At 41.6% G+C, this 21597-nt stretch overlaps 1 protein-coding gene across 3 annotated transcripts in view; it reads right to left on the bottom strand.

Annotated features, from left to right (window-relative positions):
• The window catches only part of LOC135945742 (protein sister of odd and bowel), a 57439-nt gene extending 41720 nt beyond the window's left edge, over window positions 1-15719 (bottom strand). For all 3 annotated transcript variants that reach the window (XM_065493599.1, XM_065493597.1, XM_065493598.1), the window contains exon 1: window positions 15501-15719. The gene's annotated coding sequence lies outside the window, so the exon portion shown is untranslated. The remainder of the gene's footprint in view (window positions 1-15500) is intronic.
• Window positions 15720-21597: the final 5878 nt, after the last annotated feature.

Consider the following 21597-nt stretch of genomic DNA (forward strand, 5'->3'; position numbering starts at 1 on the left):
CGGATCGGCAAGGGAAATTTGATTTAAACGACCGCCGGTGGCCGGCTAATTAATAGTCGGAGCCTGCACCTGCGCGCCCCGAAATTTCATTCCGACTTGCAGCAGTTTCACGTGTGTGAAAAAAGCTCCACTTGCTCGCTCTTATTACCCGCGATGCATGCTCCCTACTTACGGTACCTGATTCTCTCGCACCACGTGACCCTTTCGCTTCGGCGGCAGCCAGGCGAACAGGGATTCCCGGCGAAATAAGAAAGAGCAGCGAGCGAGCCAGCCAGCCAGCCAGCAGTCGACGCCCACGTTCGGCTTCTTTTCTCTCGCCGCGAGAAAGAAAGAGCTGGCTCTCGGCGAAAATGATAAATAATATCGCCTGGACAAAAAATAAATAACGCCGAACAGCAGGCCCGGACTGTACTTGCAGAAAAGCTGAAATTGAGATAAGGCTTCGAGTTACATTGTCGTTACGACGCGAGAGTTCTTTTCATGCAATTTTATCAGCCGTAAATCAATCTTCAAGTCCGTAATCATTGTTGGAGATGATGTATGTGGTTTGGAGCAGTATTAAATCAGAAACAGCTATATTTCTACAAACATTTTCCAAACCTTTCGAGGAAATCGACATCGACAAAATTTTACAGTTGCTTGCGCTATTTAAATTGATGCACAATGAAAGGGATGTGCAAAAATAGCATATATTCGATTATAACTATTTTTGAAATCAATGATGAGTCAAAAATAAGATACTTCAATTCAAAAAACAATTTTGACATTTGTCATAGAGTTTTTACAACCTCTGAAAGATTTCTTCTCATAGGATTTACCCCTAAAAATTGGTTTAGATTTTAAATTTGCGTCAAAATATTTACAAATTTATGACTCGTGATCAATGGATGTTCCGATTAGCATATCGGACAAAGAAAAATTATCGTTCGAATTAATTTTGCACATCTATAAATGCTGCTAGGAATTCTTGCATCATCATCATCATTCAACATCCACAAATAAACGTTTTTAAACAAAAGTCTACAGTGATTTTTCGGTTGGGAAAGATTTGTAATTCTAAATTTCCTGCGTTTCATAGACCAGTCCGGGTCTGGCAGGGAGGAGAGAGAAAAAGTGCTCGTATGACACCGACACCGGCGTGTGCGTGTTTCACAATGGTCCAGGGTCGGAGGTCGCAGAGAAAATGTATCCCCTAATTGCGTTCGCGTTCCTTTGTCCGTGTCGCGAACCCATTCGCCTGCTTTCCAGATCGATCAGTCGTTTTTGTTTTTTTTCTCTCTCTCACTCTCTGCACTGCTCTCGTCGTAGTAGGATGCGAGCGGTTGATTATTATTTTATGCAGGGCGTTGCCTACTTTGCTGCTCTTTTTGTCCCTCGCATGAGCTGCTGCCGCAGATGGGCGCGCGCCAGCCGTTTTTTTCCGCTCAGCACGTGTAATCGGGACAAATTCTTCAGCTGGCACAAAGTGGAGCAATTAATTACAGATCCTCCTACATCGCAGGCGGATCTCTCGCCTCCACCGCTGTAAAACGAAGAAGCTTTTGATGCAAATTAGTCTGCTCCGGGTCATATTTGGTTTGGGGCCGAGCGCCGTTAAGTTGAAATGCGCATGAATGGCTAATTGCCGGACCAACTGACAGATTTGCTGCTTCTTTTTCCAAGTATCAGCAGCCACGACCGTTGAATAATCTCTTTTTATCGTCGGATTAGGAGCAATTATTCATGCTCCTCTCTTTTTGACAATCCCCTGCACCTGACTCGAGAGCAGAAACGAGTTTCAGCCGAGCAATTTGTTTATTAAAAAATTTACTTCAACGCAGTTTGTCCCAAATATTCCATTATGCGTGACAGGCTAATTGTTAGTAAGTTTGTTCGCGATATGAGTAAGCATTTTCATTGAATATATTAGATTCGCTTCACGTTATATGCCAGAGGAATGAAGGTGTTGCAAGTGATTTAAAGGTACTCAACGCCTCAGCGAATAAATTACAGCGACTTCTAAATTATGCCGAATGTGAAATTAAGACGCCAAATCTTCAGTAATTTGAGAGAGAGCCTCACTCACGTGAGAATGAACTCATCTGAGCGCAGGAAAATAAATTCACAAGGCGAAGGAGGCTGAGGTCAGCCCGAAAATTTATTTATCAAGCTCTCGTAGCTCGCGTTTCGGCGAGCTGGGTGTATCGTATTAACAACGACACGCTCGCTCAACTCTTTTCCGATTTGAACCCTGACCCCTGGGCACGAAACAAGGCAACGAGAATGTCAAAAGTTCTGCTCGGTCGCACGGCAATTGCCAATTAATGCATAAAATTAGACACAGTACTTAGCAAAAGCAGCCGCGCTAAACCAAATTGAAATGCAAATTTTAATTGGAATTCGGCTTTCGAAAGATAATTAATCTGTTGATCAAATAAGCTAATTCATTTTGCCTTTCGGTGATAAAGAAAAACTCGCGGTCGGGGTCAATAGTGTGACCCGCGTGCTCACGATTTGGTTTAAAGCATTGAAATGCTTTTAGCGAAATTTAGCAACGTTAATCCAATCGGACGGAGAATAATAACGGCTCGGCGCACATTCGTAACAACAATAACAACTCACACACACGCATTCCTCGGTGCGCGCGCGGTAATTAGGGCCAAATTGTTACATCACACCACTCTGTAGCGAAACGTTTATTGCGCGATCTCACTCTCGTTTTTGCATCAGGGCAGGGAAATTTCAATGCTTGCAAATTCAGAGTTTCAGATTCCTCCTCGATTGTGTCTGCAAGAGGTGCTCTTTAGATTTGTTCATTGCTGTTTGCTGAAAGGAAAATTTTCTTGTTTCAAAGAGGATTTTATCGTAAAAGTTAGCAAAATAATTTTATATTTAAAAAAACATAGTTCGATTGTTTTCAAGCTTTACCTGCCTTCTGAAATACGTTTTTAAAAGGAGAATTTCACGAAAAAAAGTTAAAAAAATTAGTGAATCCTTGGAAATTATCGAAAAATAGACAATGTTATTGTTGTTTGGTCCTATTTTGATTGCTTTCCATTGGAGATTTAACTTCCTTTGAGCTGAAACTTAATCATAACAGGAATAAAGAAACTAAAAATCTAAAAAATAATAAAAGCTTGGCCAAACTACTTTTTGGCAGTCTACAAAACCCAAATTTGAATTGCAAATATAATTATTAAAAATTTTTCACCTCTGATTCGCGCTTGCGATTATTCATGCCCTACGAAATGTTGTCCTATCTGTCTAACTTAAAATTTCGACTCTTAATCCGTCTTAACCGAAAAACTCGAACATGCAAGGTCGGAATTTCCCAAACTGGGTGGCAGAATCATTTAATCATTCGTTTTGGAATTTGACAGCACAAGGTCTCTAGCTGCTCTGCATTCATTAAGCGCGTGCAACACACACACACGCGTGATGCAAACGCAGCCACCGGCTCTTATATAAAATTAACACTGCTCGGCATGCAACGCGGTGTGTTTCTGCTCTCCAGGTACTTAACAGTATAATGTGCCGTCGCGGAACATGTTCGTTTCAGGTCGAGTGAGAGAGATAAAGGGAGGCTGGTGTTGGCCAACGCGTAGGTGCTCAATATGGATCACAGTTTAGCGCGGTCGTAAATTAAATCATAATCCCGCTGCGCCTCCATAAATAAATCAGTCCTCTCGCGCCGAGCCGATCGTCGTAAACATTTTCGCGGCTCTCCAGCTGCGCCTTGCACGGCAAAATGTGCAGACGTCTCACCGGTTTTTGCATTTCACGCGGTTGAAATTTTCTTTTGAAGCTTCAAACTTCAAGGCTGATTTATTTCGTTTCAGAAAGAGTTGCAATTTAATTTTGTATGTTTCAAAAGAGGATTTAAACTGTGACCTATATTCGCTAGATTTGAAACATTCATATGCATCGATGCAGTTTGTATATTTTTTTTTGTTAATTATAATCACACTGAAGCCAATTAATTTTTAGCGATAGAAGATAAATCACACAAAGTAAATTGATTGTCTGAACAGCGGTGTAAATTAGATTTTTCCTATAACAATAAGGTCATTAGCGTGCAAATATATTTGCACATTTGTTATCCTGGTGGCATGCGTTATGTGTGCTTTAAGCCATGCAGGTGAGTACGTACAAAGCCGAGCTTTCAAACGAGATTGTGTCATGGACGTTGAGATCATGATAAAGTCATGGACTCGCTCCACTCTTGAGGGCGTCGCTCAATCCGGAACTCGCGCCGCGAGAGCGCTCGGCTGCTCTCCGTAACAATTAATTTTCAGCAGCAGCCTTTCTGTGCAATCGGTGTGACTAATCTCGCGGATCACTTGTGCCAGCGATTTGCATTCGAGGGCTCGGCGGATCGTGTTTGGCCGTTCGTTTTGAGGAAAGTGTCAGCTTTCGTGCGCGGAATTTTCCGTTTTGCAATTTCAGCCAAGGATACGAATATGTATCATATCGGAAACCGATGACGTATTTCGAATATTAATCAGGTCAGAGCAACAAAATGCTGCTGCTCTTAATGCACGCTTAATTTGTGAAGCACGAAAGTTGGTTTTGTCTTAGAAATTTCCCTCGTCGCGACGTTTTCGTGATGGAATACATTAAAATCTGACGCACTTGGCTGGCCACCAAACGGCCCTGTGTGTCTGCGTGTGCACGTCTTACCGAGCAAAATTAATCCGCCGCTGTCACTGACTTTAACTAAATCTTGCTCGAATGAAATTTCCCTTTTTCTAGTTAACTCTTTGGCCCACATGCTGGCTGCGCGCGGAGTTGGCACCGAGCACGAGCAACTTTCTATACAACATGCATCATAAAAAGCAAGCACAACTGGGTCCTCCTCGTCGGCACGACTGAGACTTCTCCGCGCGCGTAGCTTCAGAAAATCATCCACTGATTTGAATTTCTGCAACGGCGATAATGCCTTCTCATTCGATCGGCCACTATTAACTTCCTCGCTCTGAATGTTTCCGTCGCATTGCTGGTTCAATGTGATGGCTAACCATAAAAATTCTCCGAATTCACTAGCTGTGAAATTGTTTGCAGCAATTCAGGCATAAAATTTGATACAACCTCAGAGATTTAATTTTTTCTTCTAAAATCTTAAATTTTTATTTGGAAAGTTTCGCCGGGCAATTGATTTCACGTGAAGAGGACACGCCAATTATTGCTTTTCACGCTTCTATTGAATTGCTGATCATACAAAATTGCAAGCGGTCGGGTTGGTTCCATTATTCTCCGGCTCGCACAATAAAATTAAGAGAAGAAATAACAGACTCCTGCACCTTCAGGAGGAGTACGTGCCGTCAGTAATGATCTTTGAACCGGCGACCTTCCATTTTCCTCCTCGCCTCCCTTGATCGAGCTGCAAAATCGGCAATCAGCAAAATTCAAACCGCAACAGGAAGCAGAAAATTCCGTTCTCGTGTCCTGGGGAATAATAAACACGCTTCTTACTTACATATTTTTTTAATCGCCCCGTCGCTTGTTTAAAAGGCACTTGCTAAGATAACAAACTGAGAAAAGGATTCGCCGAGCGGCTCTTTTGTGTTTTTTTTTTTTATTGCGTAAGGTCTTTTTCATCCGCCTCGGGTACATATGTAGCTGCGTATTTACTGCTGCTCCGGGTCCACACCTGACAAAGAAGCCGAGCTAAAAGCTGAACAATCGCATTAAATCAGGCAGCCGGTGATGAGAGGCGTCAAAGAAGACGAATTACACTTTTATTATATTGTAATTGCCCTGTATCGTGACGTGATTATTAATAATGCGCGTGCAGTAGGCAGAGGCGACGAATTACATATTTAGTCCGCGCACTCGGCCACACACCGCAAGTATTGAGCCATTAAAATCGACTTAATTTTCGTGCAAAACTTCCGCAGACCCTGCGAGGCCGTTTTCGCTAATCAATTTGCCGTCCTTGGAGATTGTTTCTGTTTCCTCCTCGCTATTTAAGATTCCACAAGCTGATAACGCGCAGTCTGTACACTTATCAACACAGTCAGTCACAATTTTCGCGCAGCAGACCCTAATCAGGCGCGAGTGTAGTTATTCAAATCATGCTGCACGGGGCATTGCAAATAAAATGTTGCTATCGCGATGACCCCGGCAACACAAAAGCTGCTCTATCAAGAGAAATCACATGCTCGCGCCTAATGAGAATCGGTTCGAGCGCCTTTATTATGTGCTGTATTAGATTCCGCGGCGATTGGACCCGCGCGGCGAGTCAAAATTCAATTTCCATCTACCGACTAATGAACGGCGAACGACTGGCTATCTCGCGGTACAAAGCGGAATTGCTATAGCTGACTCACGCGTTGGGTGCGCTGTCAGAGCAGAAGGAACCTAGTGATATACACGCAGGGGGCAGAGGGAAATTGCTTTTGCCTCCTCGGGACATAAACACTCCTTAATTAAAGAGCACGGAGATCGCGAAAGCAGATCAAGTTACAAAATGCTGGCAATCCTGCAAGTATAGTGCTTTGCATCGCAGGGCACTAGAGATAATTATTCGGAATTCATTGGACTTGAAAGTTTCCAAACAGCTTATTTTCGAATAAAAAGTGAATTAAAATTTTAATTATATTATGTAGAGCAAAAAACCTTTCCATATTTTATGAATGATTTTGATACAAACAATCTAAGAATATTCACTAAAATTTATAATTCCATTTTTTTGGCAAGGTACCGTTGGTTTCATTTTTTTATCTGAAAATCCAGTGTATTTTTCCTTTATTAGTAGTAAACAATCAATTTTCACTATACCCAGCAGGATTTTCACAAAGAGGGCGTGGAGAGAGGAGTAAGGTTCCTGGAAAATTAAAACAAGGCTAACCTCCTCGGAAAAATTGAGAGCCAAGGTGTAACAAATATCATCGGAAAATAGTTTGCTTTCCAATCAAATTTCAAACTGTAAACAATAATTTGTCACTTTAAAATTCATGATTCGTGCTCATTTCATGGTCCAAATGAAACAGCGTGGTCACAGATAAAAATATAATATCTAGAAAGCCTGTTTTGCACATCCTCCTATTGGAAGCAACTTTCTGAAACACAAATTAAATTTAATAGGCAGTTTTATGTTTCGTGAGGCTGATAATTTTTTTAAATGTTCTCGTTTGGCAGCGCAGAAGGCATGGTCTTTTTTAAACATTAAATTCAATTCATAGTTCTAAGTAAATTGAACCATTTAAAATCAGTCTTCTTCGTATGATGATCAATTTAAGAAGAAACTGTGTTTCAAGGCTCATATAATTGATGAAATCTAGCAAATTACTGTTTAAAAATTAAAATGGGACCAAGCAGCAAACTAAAGTTAGATTTTGCCATTTTTCTAGAATATTTCCACGCCATTTTTTCTGACTGATTGCAGTATACTTCCAGTAACATTCTAGCCAAGTGAGGGAAAATTTCCTCTGAGCAAAATAAATCACGATTTTCCGTCCATGTTCACCGCTATCCTAGTTTTTAGCGAATTATTTTCCGTACAGTTTTAATCCAATAAACAGAAGCCACTGCTTCCTGCAGTAATCTCTAATGTGCGAGCAGAATGAATAATTATCAATTAATTATAGCCATCGAGGCGATTATGACTTTGAATAAATCTTGTGCACATTTCACGCGTTGAGCGCATCAAGTACCGCGTGTACTGCTGCTCTTTACCGCATTTGGCTCGTCTGCATGAAGGTCAAGTTTTACGACACGCTACACGCCACCTATCGCGTCCATCAAAATCGGCGGATGCGGCTCCTTCTATTTAGCGAGTACGCGCGCCGATTTCACTTATAAATCGCGATTGAATAGTCGCGCTGGCGTAGCGGATCGGATGACCTTGGGCATTTTCGCCTTACAGCCTGACAGCAATTTGCATTTCGGCAGAAAGAAAACAAACACGACCACTCCCACTCATTGTACGATTTTTTTCAACAGTTCTTTTATTTACAGAACGAGGCGGCAGTGGCAAACGGCGTCGCTTATTATTTTATTCTTTCTCATCATGCTCGCGCCGTCGAAGATGCGAGCGTCGCGTTTGGTGAAAGTTTTGAGTGTTATTTCAAAAGTGTGCTGAAAAATTCTTCGGCACCAGCAGGTTTGGGCGAAAGTTTTAGTGGCCAAATTTAAAAATGCCACTTGAGAGGAAATATAGAAGTTAGTATTTATCAAGGGCCAAGTGAGAAGTGAGACGCTATATCAAAACTCTGGATTTTATTTTCTAATGTTTTTTACATTACTTATAGGAACACGTATGTATTAAGGACAATATATATTAGCAGCCGCCGACAAGGCAAACAAAACATCTCACCGCGTCCCAGTCATTTGCATTTGAATGTCGCAAGGTCTACAAAGTGAGTGAATTCGCACCTCTGCATTCTCGCGGCAAATATGCAAAAGGAATCCGTTTATTTGTAATAAAGCAATTTGCCGGGGTCAAAAGTTCTGCTCTTCCTGACCATGCCAACTGCTCTGAGTTTCCGAACACGCACGCGGGATCTCTGGGCAGATTAAAAACCTTTTGACACCTCTCTCGTCCTCCCATAAATCATCTCCACCTACTTATTCTTCTGCAGAGCACAAACACCTGGTCCTGGTGCTGCTCATGTTGTTCTCCTTGCATGTCAAATTCGAGAAGAACATCAAGTGCCTGCCAATCCAATCCGTCCGAACGTCGCGCTTGAAAATTCCGCACACGTTCGAGATTTTATTTTATTCCTGTCCGTGATTGTCAGCAAAATCTTCCAAAGTGATTTACGTGTCATTTGTTTTAAGTGTTGTTAACAATTTTTATTGGGCTGCACCTAAAAGCACAAGCTCAAATCTGTGTCAAAGAAACCAGCTTTTTGAGAAATCACCCACATAAATATTTCCAGCGTGTTTAATTAAAAGCTTTCAAGTGTTCCAGGTGCCGGCTTTTCAACTTTTTGCGCTAACGTACCCGTCAGTGTCTTATCTCCAGCTAAATGCAAATCAGACGACGGAGGTGTGTGCGTTTCGCAGAAAGCCTCTCTTTTATATGAAAGAGTGTGCGTGCATGCACTGCATATTAAAAGTCTCTTGTAAAATTTATACTTGTATGTACACTCACACATACGAAAGCATCGAAGATACACTGGGAAAATAAACTGCTGCATGAACATAAGTGTTCAGCGCGTGCGATGCTGGCCAAACTCGAGTGCTTGTTTATTTACAAAACACGTTTCAAAAGCAAACCATAAATGGGGAGCATATAATATAGGAAAGTGCATGACAGTCTGTCGCTGGATGCGCTACCTTTTGGCTCTTTTCCCGCCAGAGTCTATGAATCAAACCTCTGTAACCGAATTTTAATTAATGTTGTACAAGAGTGAGACGCAAAATTTTTATTTGATGATTTTTAGGGGATGGAAAAGAGGAGAATATAAACATTTATACTGATAATATCGTTTTGTAGAAAGCTGGATTTTGGAACGAGAGTATTTAGGGGAAAATGTGTCGCAAGGAGGGTAAGTGCTCTCTTTTATTTGTGCAAAACAATAAAGCAGTCGTTCGTCTTCAACGGCCGGTGATTTTGATTTTTATGACAGCAGTTGTTCGCTACCCCTTTTCCACTCATTTAAAAATTTTAAATTTAATCAAATGTATTTATTGTTTGTAATCAGAATTTTAGAAATCATATGAATATGAAATTATTTCCCAATCACCTTCGTAATGGCCTTTCCCAACGGGTTTGCCGCATGTATTTTTGGTTACGGTCGACAGCTCGTGCGAACTTCAAAGGCGATATTCTCACTCGCCGTGAGTATCCTTGCCGGATTTATGTGTGAAAACCACATTCTGCCGCCGCCACCGCTTTACTTTCGCGGGGATAAAATGTCATTGCCGGCGAGCATTCGCGAAAATTAAAGGCGAGAGCGGGACAAGATAAAATTTACCTACACCAATATAACAAGTTCAGCGCGGCGCGGCGCTGCGAGTCGTCGTCGCATTGCGAAAACTGGTCTCGCAGTGTGTGTTTGTGTGTTTTTGTGCTGTTGCAATAAATTTCGCTGTAAATATTGCTAAAATCAAGAGGATTAGGCTCACGATATGCCCGCCGCACCGCGTCTCCCCTCATTACAAAAAGCTGTGTTCCTTCAGCGCGAAAGCGGCCAAATGAGGTGCGTGTCTCCTCTCTTTCAATGCGCCAGACGCAGTGAGAAGTGGCGCACGAGATGCGTCCTCTGTCACAATGCATGCACCCATGGATGATGCAAATTTCTAGTCTGAGTCCAGATTAAAAATAACATTAGTTTTTTAAATTGCTTCAAAAGTATGAGCACTTTTTACAATAACATTTTTAAAAATTGACTTGAAGACTACAACAGGTGTTCACTACCTCAGCGAGGAAAGTGTTTATGTTGCACACACACAGACAAATTTTGCAAAAGATGCAGTGTGAGCAGAGCTGGCAAAAAGCATCCTCATCTCGTATCACAATAATGGTCCGCCTGATGTGTGTGTGTCAAGAAAGCAGCTTGCGAAAGTATAGCCGCCAATCACGATTAAGTAACGACGACACAGCACCGTCTGCACTTTGACCAAAACCAATAAAGCGCATGCATGCTTGCACCGAAATCGGTTTTTTATTGCAACATTCTCATTTGGGCACTTTAGAGGATGTGGAAAGAGCGATCGGATCGTAAAACGTTGCAGAAAAAATAGGCCGTAACTTAATCAGCATGAACACAAATATAGTATGCGCACACGTACAAAATCTACAGCTATTCCATTGATACACGAGCTGATAAGTCATGCATCCATGCATATAACATCAAAGTTTGTTCTAAATACCACTGCAGGTGCTGTGCGCGGTGTCTGTTTATCATACAATATACAAAGTGTGCGGTGCATGCAGACTTTTGTTTCCTGCTCTCTCACCGCCGCCATGGGAAAAGAGGAAGATCTTATTTTTGATATTGAGTCCGGCACAAACCGATATTCATTGTTCGCCATTGCCATTAGTGATGGGCGGTTGAAACAATAATTATCATGAGGGAAGATCCTAAAGCGTTTTTCTCCAAAATCTGGGAAGATGAAAACCCGAGGAACTAAAACCAGAACAATGTCATGGTAATTTAAATTGAGCTGAGAGCGTTTTGGAGATGTCCCTCAGCTGCAATGTCCTAAGAAAGCGTTCCCACAGAAAATTTAATCAGCTGTAATCGAAAGCAGCTAATTTTGTTGTTTAAAAACATTGGAAACGTAACAATTAATTATGCCGGGCAAAAGTGCAAAATAGTGCCGCGGTTATCAGCAGAGAAATTTATTTTCCAATTTTATAGCACGCGCGGTGTCGATAATTACAATGCTAGCCGAGTGTGCTGTCGGCTGATAGCGTTCCTAGCAAACATTATAAAAGATATACCAATAAACCAATTATGCTCCACGGCTTATAAATATACTTATAAATAGGAAAGATTAAAAGCGGCTTATGGCGGGATGAAGATTTGTGCGAACGGCACGACCGTTTTTATTGAAGTTACCGCTGCTTTTTGCTGCATCCCGCTCGCGCGTCCATCCGAGAAAGTTGATATTTCCCTCTATATTTAGCCATCTATTTATTTATTTATTCGCCAAGATGCGCAATCTGCTTGTAGCCTGTCGACGAGTCATTTTCTCATTTTACCTCTGCCTCGCTCATCTCCAAAGGCGAACGATAAATAAATAAATAATAGAGACGCGTTGGTTAGCCAACGCGCGCGCGAGAAAAGAGCAAATCATCAGCGCGGCGTGTACTGTTCTTGAGGTGTATTATAGGTCAGGCAGAATCTTAAACCTCTCGCGAGTGGTTTCTCGAGGGTATCAAAAGCCGGAACACCGTGCCCTTTATCTCGGCAGAAACGCTGCTTGTCGCACGTAATTAATTTGGCCAAATATTGACTCACGTCGCGGCCGGCGGCCACCTCTGATTTACGGTGCTCCACGCGGGGCTTTCTCATGTAAATAATAACCGACGAAAATTTCGTAGCTTTTCAGAGCGTTTAACAAATTAGCTAGACTGTTGCACCTGTGAGAAATGTGAGCTGGTTTCTCGAGCCTGTTTTTCTCCTCTTAATATACTCGCATCTTGGCTTGTAATTTCTTTGCGGCTTTTAAAATATTAAAAAAAAAACATTTTTCTTAAAATTAAATCCTCAAAAAACACTATTACTCATGCACTCTTACAAATGAGAAGCAGTTTCATGGTTGCACAATCCAAATATTTTCTAACAAACAACCAGATTAAATTTAATTTTGAAAAGATCTCCCTGAAATCCAGCTGAGGAAAGCACCAATCTAGGTGCCTTTTAGAGCTTTTCCAATTAATCTGCATGCAAACATCGTCGTAAAAGTGGCCCAGTTCGTTATCCTAAACGCAAATTAACGGTCACTAAACAGAGAAAAGCTAACAAATGCCCATAAATTCCCATTCATGCCGCTGCGGATGACGTAATTTTATCTCTTTTGCGCGAAAATAGCTGTCCAATCGTAAATCATGCGAAGTATGTGTGTTTTATGGAAACTCCAATTAGAGACGCAAATTGCTGGTCGTCATTAGCGCACCGAGACTCACTTAAGAAGACATAAAGTTGGCAATTCCTTCGCGGCCGACGCAGCCGCCGCAGCCGCCGTAACCACGCCGCATGTGCATTCTTCTTTATTGGCCCCACGAAACATGACTTTAGCATTTGCGAATCTCGCTGCACCTCCCACACGCGGTCCGCCCTCAAATCTTAATTAAAATCGACGGCATAATAAAACTGATCGGCTGGAAAAGTCGTGAAAGCGCACAACTCGCATGGTTCTCACTTATCAAGGATTCTGCAGCCCCGAGAGTTCGCTTGGAAAGTGATAGCGGCGCAACGTTTAAAATTCTCGGTCTGCTAATTAACTCGATTAATGACCTCCGAAGCAAAGAGATACGCTAAACCAAGCTTAAATTTGAGTGTCTCCTCAGGCTAGTGGTATTGACGTCACTGTGGACCTCCAGATTCCGACATAAACGATTAAACTAAGCAATCAATGGTTATGAGGGGATTTAAACAGGAGCAAATCGCCTTGATAAATCTCCAACCTTATTTTAATTTATTGTAAAAAAGTTGACATTGCTGAGAGCAAGATTTCATAACTAATCAATCAATCAATCAATAGTTTTATGAAACGCAAAAAGTTTACAACTTTGGAGGAATTATGCGAGGAAACAGAATGTTTTTTTAAAATGAATTTCAGCCGCATTCATAACGATTTTAATACAGATCAATATTGTTGAAAAGCTAAAATTGTTAATTTTTCTTACTGGTCTTAATTCAGATGTCCATTCATTGAGAAGCAAATAAGCAAGGAATTATTTTTTTATATCTTGACATTATTTACTACAAAATAATTAAAATATTCAAAACCTCTTTCAAGATGCAAGTTCTCAAAGGTCATTTGGGTGCATCAATCTAGGGCACGCACGTAGAGCGTGTGCGAAAATGCCCTGCCGCGTAACAAACAGGTGACACGGAGATTTCAATGCGGGGCAACAACTACTATTCTAGATGAAGTGCGTGAATCGTGGTCGTCTCCGGTTTCTTTCGAGACTTCCTTGCTGCCACGCTCAGCGCGGGGAAATTGCTTCGCCGGTCGCAATTAACTGCAGCGAGTGACGCAACGTGATATCCGTGTGCATGTAAAAATATGTAAGGATGATGATTTATTTGTGCAGCAGTAGATGCAGCTACCGCGTGTGTATACGTGCGAAATATTTTGCAGCGCAGCACCATGCATCTCGGATGCACTCGCGGAATGTGTGTCAATGCACCCTGTTTTTCCCAGGCGAGCGGCAGCTACCTGTGTTGCTGGGTATCGATTTCAACCAGAGCTCGCCGTATTATGCAAAAATGCAGAACAATGCGCGCGACTAGTCGTTAATTGAGCACCGTTTTCATAAACGGGTTATTATTATTTATATGAATTTTACATCCAATAAAATTGTACCGTACTCGCGCGGCAGAGCCAAAAGTGAATAAATTAAAGGCACACCTGCCACTCGCAATTTATTTCTAAAACACAATTATTTAATGTGTCTAATCTGCATAAATGATTTTGCAGCGACTTCGTATCTGATCTTGAATTTGACGCGCCGTGTCAAGGCTTTTGCTCTGATTGGCAGCCCAAGCTGGCTGGACATTGCATCAAATCCGCGAGATTATTTTGCGTTTCATACTCGTCTGCCCACTGCTGCAAAGTGCCACCGCTTGAAAGCTTTTTTTTGCCGATTCGCGTTCATTTAGCTCTCTTTACAACTCCATAATAAATAATAGCCTTGTACCATGGGCGTTGTACTAGCGCGCGGTGCATTTTTTGCACACTCCGCAAGAAGGGCACTTCCTCGAAGTAATAGGTCGCGAAAATCATGTAATAACTGGTTGCCGAGCCGAACCGGGGGCCCGGATAGATTTCGGTGTTAAATTCCAGCTGCGACGGCGAATTTTCCGGCTTCAGTGGGACGACAAGTCAGTCAGTGAGTCAGTGTATCACGATACGGTCGCAGTCGATTTTCGAGCAGACAAACCGCCAAATTCCCACGTGTTCGAAACTTCCCATTTCTGCGCCGGTGAGAATATTTCCGACCGCACCGAAACGCCGCGTGCATTAATTAATCGCACTCGTCTAATTGCACCGCGTGCATGAATTCCCAGCGATGCGTGGCGCCGAACAATGTCCGCCGCTTTGATCCGAATCTCGCTCTTCTTTAAAATAGCATAATGACGAATATTACTTTACATTTAAATATTAATGGCCATTGTCTTCCGCCGCCGTGTATTTACTTATGCAAATTTGGCGGACAACACGAATATTTATTGACGGGGTAAATGCTCCAAATACTGCACTAATTGCAATGGCCTTCCGCAATTGGGCCAGCAGCATTGCTAATTCGGTTTCGCGCTTTGGGGGAATAATCGTAATTGCGTGCTGCTCGACGGACGCGCCGCTGTCTGGAGCCGACACTGTTTTCGTATTTGCGTCAGAGAACAATTACCGTGGTAATTGCGGATGATTGCACCTAAAATTAATTTGCTAACGAGACGCAAAGACTCCAAATTGCAAGCGAAATTGTTTCTAGGACTAAGAACGGGACAAATCTGAAAATTTTAGTCAGGACTTTAGAAATCTTTATTATTTATTGAGAAACGTTGGACGATTAAAATGCAATTAACTCCCAAGAGGCGCATCCTCATTTTCTAAAGAGTCTCAGGAGGCTAATTTCATTCCATTCCTGGCACTGAAACCTCAACTCAATCAGCACGACAGCCCGAAATAAATTGGCTGCGAAGCAAATTTCTCCGCAAAGCGCCGAAACGAAAACGCCGGTTGGTTGACTGTGTAAAGATTATCCGAAAAGCGCAGGCAGGCAGGCAGGCTGGCTGGCTGGCTGGCTTAATCGATTGAGGGAACTTTCTCTGCGCGGTGGCGGCGCCGGGGCTTCCCCGCGAGCAGAATGAAAATAAAAAGTGGCGAAAACTCACCGGTGTAGGGAAGGCGCACCACCGCAGGGAGGAATCCAACAACGAGAAACACTGAACTGCAAATTATTTTCCGATTGTCCACACACGGTATCGTCGGAAAAGCAGCACTCAACACACAAGTCAAACAGAGCAGCTGATTCGCACGTGTCTAGTGCACTGGGCTAATCCACGACGACGAGTGCAGACTTAGCACCAAAGTTGCATGCCAGCATGCTCCTACCTTCAGCCGAGGCGCCAAGGCCCGCCCGCAAACCTGTAGACCTACTTTTCGGACCCCCTCCACGCCTCCCTGCCCCCCGCCGCCGTCGCTCTCAGGGCACTCTTGCCTTCCCCGCCAAGCGAGCGAGCAAGCGAGCGAGCGACTTCCTCGTTCAGCCAGCAAGCACTCCTACTATTTCCATCCTCGAGGGCTTTCTTTCTATCTTTTCTTTCCTGCGAGGAAATCAGAACTCTGGAGTTGATAGATGACTATCGGCCGGCCTGCCCGAGCTCAGCCGGGGAAATTTGCATGACCTATTGTTTGTCATCGCCGTTAATGAGCGAGGAGGCGCTGAAATGTCCCTGCCGCAGAGGTGGGCAGCGCTCGAAGTGGCCGAAGCAGCGCCGCTGGCCACTCGCGGCGCGCGAGAGCATTGCGTCACGCGTATTTTGGTCCTCCGTCTAAGGACGCGTATGACCTAGTGTGCGGATTTCGCTCTCGCACCAGATCAGCGCCTCGTGATCGGAAACCCACTTGTTGCCTCATTGTTTACTCATTCTCTTCAAACTGGATCTTGTCGGTGGAGCTTATTTTATGAAGTGTGTGTGTATGTATACATAGCCTGAGATAGGTTGAAATTCAGCAACCTTTGTTTAAGCTAAAGAAAAAAATCATTTCAGGCTAGATTTCATGGCTGATTGACTAGCTACGTTAGGCAATATTGAGAAATTTCGATAAACGCGTTCATGCTGTTTTATTATGTTATGTTAGTGCAATTTTCTAAAACACATATATTATTTCTGTTGACTGACAATGAGATCACCACGTAGGCTAACAGTTTGAACCTGACGGTGTTTACTTTATGAGTAACGTGGGAATTGCCGATCGATTTTTTTAAGCTGGTTTTGACGACCTTCTCATGCTATGACTTTCTTTGACGAGATGTGTTTAGGCTGCGAAAATCGTAAATAGCTTGATAACGACTAAAAGTTGCTCCAAAATTTTGAGCTGATTCAACATTTTTATTTTTTGACTGGGGAAATTTTAGAAAACTTTCCAAAAATTGTAACTTTGAATTTTTAGGAAATAAAAAACTAATAGTAGATTTTAAAACGATAGAAAAAATGTAATTTTACAGTTTTCTGGATAACTGCAGTTTGAAGTCTAACGATTAAGTGTTAAGTTACAGAGCCCAGATCACTCATAAAAAAGATTTTCTTATTTTTGGTAAAAGTTTCTCCTACTGCCTCTTATGGCATAGAAGTTATTTGGCCTTATCTTACTATTAATGAATTTGAAACATTAGAGCGAGTCAAAACCCGATACATAAAGAAAGTGCTGGGGATCTCTAAATACAATAGATCGCGATACGTCTATGAACTAGTGGCCAAAGACTTAAACTTTTTTGCTACAGATCTTAAAATGAAATATGATCTCCCTGAAACTGATAATTATAAGAAGTTTGTTAACATAAAGATTATAAATAGACGCTTGATTTGCGATGCATTTTACGAAACTCAAACAATGAGGAATGGGAATTGGAGGGTGCCGAATTTTGAAGATAGACATGTATTTACTCGATTTGCATGCCATGGATATCACTATTTGTTCTGTGCAACTCAGATGTACCATTATGAACCTCAGGAGATTTGTAAATGTAGATTTTGTGGGGAACAGTGTGAAAAATATCATATTTTGAAATGTGTAGTAAAAAAAATTAGTTTAAGAACAGCAGCAAAGACTTGTAAGAATTGATTGTATAAGATTAGTGTCGCACGCATATATGCGTTAAATAATAAATTCATTCATATTTTTGGTAAAATAGCTCATTGCTGATTAATTCATTTCATCAAATCGAACATAAAAATATTTTAATGCTCCGTAAAATCATAAATATTTTACCCCTGAACATGGTTCCCATCACACCAGATTAAACAAATCCAATGAGATCCCTAAAATATCAAAACATATAATAGAAGCCTACAAGAAATCATTAAAAACCCTCTACATATATGTAAGTGAGCATTTGATTAACATATATTTTGCATAAAATATATACTGTTAGTGATGAATGCAATAGAATGGCTTAAGAAATCCCCAGTTGTTTTTGCAGGCTGCGAATCAGTGTGTCTACAGAATCCATTCTCAATTGTAAGAGCCGCGCTCGCAGATAAGCGATGGAGAGAAAACAAGGTGCGTTTACAGCGTGATTGAAAATATAAAGAACACGCCCGTAGGTGCTCCAGAAAATACATTACCAGACGCTTTGATTGTGAGCGCGCGAGTCGATCACTGGAAAACAATAAATTATGCAAATCACGATTATGTTATTGTTTTTTAACAAAATTGAAACCCATTGAAAGCAAACAGCACGCAGATCGACCGATAAAAGAACACAGTCTTACGCAATCACGACTCCTTGTGTTTGTTTTCGCATTTGATAAATTGCACTCGACCTAATGAATTCCTGACTCACGCACTCCGCAATTTCTAATGAAGCGAGCATGCGGTCGCTTATCGGCATCAATCACCTGTCTTTTGTCTCCGCGGGGCGATCAATTAGCGAGAAAAATGGCTGCGTTGTGTGCTCGTTTTTTCCGCTAATTCGACTCTTGTGTCAATCACGCCGAGGAGCTTTTTTTTATTGCACACGCTCGGTGCCATTAGGACGGCTATTAATTCTTATTTCTCTCTGCAGAAGAAATCGCAGCCTGTGAAATGCTGCAGTGTGCATATTCGACTCTATCTTGACACAAGGGAAGCGCAAACGTGAGTAATCTGTCATTCATGATTTTTCAAGACAGCAGACGACGTAGCATGTATTTGCAAGTCTTGTTGGTGTGCATGTGTCATTAGTGCGAAAAAATACAACACGCGAACAAATTGTTTCAATTTTAACTATTTGTCAATTCCATCGTTTTAACCATGTAATAAAATAATGAAGCAAACGAGAAAAATTATTTCGCAATGGACAGCAGCTGCTTTTTGGCTCCTAAGGCTGTACCTTGCAAAACAAAATCAAAGCGCCGCAGAGCGTTCAGGATCACCAGCGGCTGTTGAAATTAATTGACTGCTGATGAATAAAATGACAAACCCTGAATCCAACCAATTAAAATGAAGCGATATTAAAGAGTGAATAAAATCCCACCTTCTACTTTATTTCTCATTAAAAATATCGATCATGTTAAATTTTTAAAAACGAAATTAGTGCTCCACTGATAAAGGCAAACACGGATGTGTATGAGTCAAAATATAAACAAACAGAGGAACATCATCTCGTGTTTAGAAAGTTGCCATTTTCATAAGTGTGCGCAAATAAAAACCGGCGAGTGCACAAAACAGCGACAAAAGCAGCTCTCGCAGCACAAAAAGTGCCATTAGCCGATTTCCGAGAAGTGCGCGGCTCCTGTAAGGATAATTAACTCCGATATAATAATCCGGCGGACTCGAATATAGAATCTATTTACTGTGGAATTTCCTTGCAGTCACTGTCCAAAATGCATTAGTCATTGCCGCCCGGGCCGCGCGCATGAATAGCCCGGGAATAATTGAGTCTTTTTTACACTCGCACTTTTGCCGGAAAATCCAGCAGCAAGCAAGATGATTGTGTTCACGCAGCCCGAGGTGGATCTCTCGCTGCCCGACGAGCCAAACAAACTTTCTCGATTTTGGCCAGAAACCGGACGATCGTAAATAAAAAAGGTCGGCTCGCGGGCTCCCACTCCTGCCTGCAGCCTCTCAGGCATTTGACGGCCGCTGCTTTTTTGTCTCCGGCGTCCGATTTTAATAATCCCTCGCGCGCAACAAGTCGGCAGCAGCAAAAAGTGGACTTAATTTATTTGAAACAGTAGTCAGGGTCCGCGTCAATGTGTAATTGAAGACCTAAATAACTGATTTATATTATATGTACAGCTGGCGAGCCACTCAAGGACCGTAAATATGCATAATTATAGGGCCGGCGAGCAGTGAGGACAGAAGATTCGCTCTGGCCTACATAGTGCGGTGACTTGACACTTGACATTGCAAATGCCGGCCACTTCTGCACCTCACTGTCAGTCTTTGTAAGACAGAATAAAGGCATTTTTTAGTCGGTCATACCAACCAACGTTCTCCAACCCTGTCAATCAGAAAAAATGGCTTCAACATTATTTTCTATATTTTAATTTTAAATGGCAATAGTAATTGGTTAATATTCCGAATTAACCAGAGCAAACAAAATTTTGTATTCTATTGACTGAGATAAGCATGCCCCTTGGTGCATCATGCGTTAAAACCTTAAAATAAATTGAATAATTCATCTTCAGATTTTTAAAAGGGTTAATTTTTTTGTTCATCAACTAAAAACCTATCAAACTTTGCAAGATGAGTAGAACTGCGCCAATTTGGTTTTTTTAAACCTCGGATCAGCACACATCCCATGGGCTATGAGCTCGCCGAGCGGATTGCAAGTGGCCCGAGTGGCCGCAGAGAAACTTGGGCCCAATGTGGCCACCTTTTCGCCTCCCCGCACCGAGGTTTTTGATTGAAATTTGTCCCTAAAGCCGATGGAAAGGCGCGCGAAAACCAGCAAGTGGTGAATAACCGCCGGTGCGCCTCTCAACCAGTTGAAATTTTTGAGAATTTCGAGTCACTTCAATGAGCTACCTTTTTCATCTCTAACATTGGAGTCAAGATCTACCATTGCATTGACATTGTGAAGAATGCCTTGTAACAATGTGGTGTTTTAAATGCTTATAAGTCTTTTCTCTTATATCATTCAACGCGTTGGCCTGGCTACATTTTAAAATAATTTGTGTCGATCAAATATTGACTTTTATTCTTCACTAATGCCAAAACTCAACACTGCTCGAATCTTCTTAATACATTCTACAATTGAAGAGGTTTAACATGTTGGACACTCAATACCGTTACTTCAAGCTGTCAAAAATAAAATTAAAAGGGATTAGCTATCACGCTTCACCGCCTTTAAATTATTTATGTCACCAACTAGACATCAAGACAAATTGAACGGTCAATATTTTTTACACTTTGATTCCGAGATTTGGCTAGCACCCTCTAATTTATAATCTACATTGAACGTAGTTCATAATTGAGAAACTGTAACTGTGTACCAAACAAATCTCGACTTCTTAAAGTGTCACAAATGCAAAAAATATACTAAATGCTCGATTTGTCTTTACAAGCACATTACCCCTTCATCCGTTAAATAATTAACCCTCTCAAAAACGAGAAATATGTAGGTTTGGTCTTACGCAATGAATTAAAAGTTTATGCCCTGGATTTCACCCCTTGGCCCAGACTAAAATAATTTAAAAGCAACTAAAACTACATCAAATAGACGTTAGTACTGCATAAAATTACGATTACACATAAACCCTTGAACTATCATAAAATTAGAAAAGATAAAATCTTTTAAAATTAAAACAGAGCCACGCAACTATCAATTAAACAATCATTCTCTTGCAGCCGTTGAAATCTCCCAACGATTTGTTTAGCCCTATAGGAATAGGAATGATGCCCATTTTACCGCAAACGAAGACTCTTAACGACTAAAAACCTTACATCTTAGACGATGCATAATTACGACCTGCCAAATACCGTGGTGAAAAGTGAAACCCACAAATTATCCCATGTGGAGTAATTTAATTTGCCTAATGTGGGCCCATAAAGCAGCAGTGCTCTACTATCCTAAGAACCGAGACTGACTATTGTGCACCAGACAGCAGAGGTCAACGCCTGAATGGCTGATCGAAAAGCTTTATAATTAACGCGCAGTTCGCAAGCACGTGAGCAGCCTCTTAATGGACTGTGCTCTTTCACAAATTATTTTTTCCATTCTAGCTTATTTATAAGCCAATTTATCGATATATACGTGTTTTATAATCTCTTTTATATAAT

The sequence above is a fragment of the Cloeon dipterum genome, chromosome X (genome assembly GCF_949628265.1).
Source record: "Cloeon dipterum chromosome X, ieCloDipt1.1, whole genome shotgun sequence".
Classification (NCBI taxonomy): Eukaryota; Metazoa; Arthropoda; class Insecta; order Ephemeroptera; family Baetidae; genus Cloeon; species Cloeon dipterum.